Source organism: Leptonychotes weddellii, unplaced genomic scaffold, assembly GCF_054177405.1.
Source record: "Leptonychotes weddellii isolate Sample4059 unplaced genomic scaffold, ASM5417740v2 HiC_scaffold_15223, whole genome shotgun sequence".
In the NCBI taxonomy this organism is placed as follows: domain Eukaryota; kingdom Metazoa; phylum Chordata; class Mammalia; order Carnivora; family Phocidae; genus Leptonychotes; species Leptonychotes weddellii.
The window spans coordinates 835-4,892 of NW_027733698.1; the positions used below are offsets into that span (position 1 = coordinate 835).

The 4,058-nt window shown below is 45.3% G+C and overlaps 1 pseudogene; it reads left to right on the forward strand.

Moving 5' to 3' along the window:
* The first annotated feature begins 2,671 nt into the window (after positions 1-2,671).
* On the forward strand, positions 2,672-3,792 carry LOC102725976 (RNA-binding protein EWS pseudogene; annotated as a pseudogene).
* The last annotated feature ends 266 nt before the right edge of the window (positions 3,793-4,058 follow it).

Consider the following 4,058-nt stretch of genomic DNA (forward strand, 5'->3'; position numbering starts at 1 on the left):
ACTTCACCATTTACTACCCCTAACCCAAACTTCTTTGTCTTATCAATTCTTCACGAATTTATTTTTTCTTTGTCTAACAAGTATAAAAACTTCCTGCTCTGGTCACTTTTTGGGGTCTTTTTCTCTGCTCTTGTAAAGGCTCCCATGTACATGTAAAAATTTAATAAAATTTGTATGCTTTTATCCTGTTAATATGTCCTTATCAGCTTAATTTTCAGACCCAGCAGGGACCTTAAGAGGGTGGAGAAAAATTTTTTTCCTTCCCTATAGAACTATATTACTTCAGAATTGTGAGATTGTAGAGATTGCTTTTCTTGCATCGCCTAATTCAACAAAGAAAAAGAACATGTACAAACCCCTTGCTCAGGATAGTTAGATGCTACGATCGATCCTTCATTAGGACTGAAATGTAAACACTCATTTATCTAGAAGGAATTGGGTACCAAAGTCTATGTACCCTGAATTATGCTTCTGTTTCCAAACCAAAGCATCTGCTGACCTTCAGGCGATGAAAGGAAATAGAAGATTCAGGGTCAGAAGATTTGGGATTCTGGTTTCAGTTCAGCCGCTAATTTGCTGTGTGAATAAAGGTGAATGCTTTAACCGCGTTAGAACTTCATTTCCTCATCTCTAAAAATGGGGAGAGAGCACTAAATACTTAGAGTGGTAAAAAAAAAATTTTAAGATTTTATTTATTTATTTGAAGGAGAAAGAGAGCACAAGCAGGGGGAGGGGCAGAGGGAGAGGGAGAAGCAGGCTTCCTGCTGAGCAGGGAGCCCGATGCGGGGCTCGATCCCAGGACCCCGGGATCATGACCAGAGCTGAAGGCAGACGCTTAACCGACTGAGCCACCCAGGTGCCCCTAGAGTGGTAAAATGATGTGAGTATGTGAGAAATCAAGAAGCCAAAAACAAACACTACACTCAGAAAATTCCATTTAGGGCAATGCCTATTATTTTATATAATCTTAGGAGAGTTTCTTAAGGCAATTAAATGCAGAGCTATGGCCAAAATATCCGCTTGGGAGGATGGCCAACAGACTGGGTGCTTACCTGACATTTTAAAAGCCTGGAAATGAGGCATCTATCAGAGCATTCCTGAGTACCGTGAAGTCCATCTCTAAAGAAATATTTGAGCATTCCGGGCTGCCTGGGTGGCTCAGTCGTTAAGCATCTGCCCTCCACTAGAGTCATGATCCCACAGACCTGGGATTGAGCCCCGCATCAGGCTCCCTGCTCAGCGGGGGGTCTGCTTCTCCCTCTCCCACTCCCCCTGCTTGTGTTCCCTCTCTCACTGTGTCTCTCTGTCGAATAAAGTATTTAATAAGAGAAAGAAATATTTGAGCATTCCAAGAAGATGAGAAGTTCACTCAGCTAAGCTAATGTTTCTTCCAGTTCTAAAGAGATGTGATTTTTGCAGACAATAGAAAAAAAATGTATTCCTTGCTGCCCCCTTGTGACTTTTAGGGAAACTGTTCCTTGGTTTATTAAATGCATTTTTTAATTCAGCAAATATTTATTATTGTTTATAGTACGCCGGGCACTCTACTGGCGATGAGAACACACAAATGAGGCACGATGCCTACCCTTAAGGAACTCACAGACTAATAAAGGCTAGCAATGGGGGTGCCTGGTGGCTCACATCCGACTTTTGATTTCAGCTCAGGTCACGATTTCAGGGTCGTGAGATTGAGCTCTGCTTCCAACTCCCCACTGGGCATGGAGCCTGCTTAAAATTCTCTCTCTCCTTCTCCATCTGTCCCTCTCCCCCCTTGCCCCCACATGCACTCTTTCTCTCTCTCAATAAAATAAAATAAAATAAAATAAAATAAAATAAAATAAAATAAAATAAAATAAAGGCTAGCAATGGCTAAACATCTACAATGCAGTGTGATAGTGGCAAGTTCAAGGACTTACCTGGACCACCTAAATCAGCCAGTTTGTTCTTGGGAGGTAGGGTGAAATACTCCAGGAAGTCTGCACAAAGAGGGACAGGAGATGTTAGCTGTTTCAAAAAGACATTTAGGTAGTAGAATTGATGAGATTCCCTGATATGGTGATATGGAGATGGGGTGATAGGGATCAGGAATCTGGTCTAGGAGAACAACAAAGACTATGTCTGTATGGCCAAAGCTAGACTGAATAACACACGGAAATACAAGAGACTTTAAAATGGTCAGTCTTGTCAGTTCTTTCAGCATAGTCTGTGAGCTATATCCTATCAGTGTCTTAGCCATATTTCATATTTATCTGACTTCTAATCTCAGCTATTATCACTTAGTACTTTTAAGGATTTTATTTGGGCATAGTTATCATCATTTTATGTTTGATAACTGTAGACAAAGACCAGGGAATATTCAAACCATAATAAGTCAAACACCAGTGTCATGGAAGAATTTTTAACAATAAATAAAAGCAAAAGTGGTGTCAGGAAACAAGTTAAAAAAAATTTCAACTTCTCATTGTTGTTCTCATCTCCAGGGTCAGCTACACGACCTAGCAAATGATTGGTTGGTTGAAATAATAAATTTGAATGAATGACTAAAGAGTGAATGCATTTGAATGATTGAATGGTTCTGGAACCAGCCTGTAAAGAAAGGGTAAGATGTGGATTACTAGAAAGGATGGAGAAGAATATTTGAGAAAGGGAGAGCCACATAGAAGCTAAGGCCATCGAACGAGAAGGAAGGAGAGAAAATGGCGTCCACGGATTACAGTACCTACAGCCAAGCGGCAGCCCAGCAGGGCTACAGTGCATACACCGCCCAACCCACTCAAGGATATGCACAGACCACCCAGGCATATGGGCAGCAAAGTTATGGAACCTATGGACAGCCCACTGATGTCAGCCATACCCAGGCTCAGACCACTGCGACCTATGGGCAGACCGCCTATGCAACTTCTTATGGACAGCCTCCCGCTGGTTATACTGCTCCAACTGCCCCCCAGGCATACAGTCAGCCTGTCTAGGGGTACGGCACTGGTGCTCACGATACCACCACTGCTACGGTCACGACCACCCAGGCCTCCTACGCAGCTCAGCCTGCTTACCCAGCCTATGGGCAGCAGCCGGCAGCCACCGCACCTGCAAGACCGCAGGATAGTAACAAACCCGCTGAGACTAGTCAATCTCCATCTAGCACAGGGGGTTACAACCAGCCCAGCCTAGGATATGGACAGAGTAACTACAGGTATCCCCAGGTACCTGGGAGCTACCCCATGCAGCCAGTCACAGCACCACCATCTTATCCTCCTACCAGCTACTCCTCTACACAGCCGACTAGTTATGATCAGAGCAGTTACTCTCAGCAGAACACCTATGGGCAGCCGAGCAGCTATGGACAGCAGAGTAGCTATGGTCAACAAAGCAGCTATGGCCAGCAGCCACCCGCTAGTTATCCCCCCCAAACTGGATCCTACAGCCAGGCTCCAAGTCAATATAGCCAACAGAGCAGCAGCTACGGGCAGCAGAGTTCATTCCGACAGGACCACCCCAGTAGCATGGGTGATTATGGGAAGGAGTCTGGAGGATTTTCCGGACCAGGAGGGAACCGGAGCATGAGTGGCCCTGATAACTGGGGCAGGGGAAGAGGGGGATTTGATCGTGGAGGCATGAGCTGAGGTGGGTGGGGAGGAGGACGCGGTGGAATGGGCGCTGGAGAGCGAGGTGGCTTCAATAAGCCTGGTGGACCCATGGACGAAGGACCAGATCTTGATCTAGGCCCACCTGTAGATCCAGATGAAGACTCTGACAACAGTGCAATTTATGTGCAAGGCTTAAATGACAATGTGACTCTAGATGATCTGGCAGACTTCTTTAAGCAGTGTGGAGTTGTTAAGATGACCAAGAGAACCGGACAACCCATGATCCATATCTACTTGGACAAGGAAACAGGAAAGCCCAAAGGTGATGCTACAGTGTCCTATGAAGACCCACCAACTGCCAAGGCTGCCGTGGAGTGGTTTGATGGGAAAGATTTTCAAGGGAGCAAACTTAAGGTTTCTCTTGCTCGGAAGAAGCCTCCGATGAACAGCATGCGGGGTGGTATGCCTCCCCGT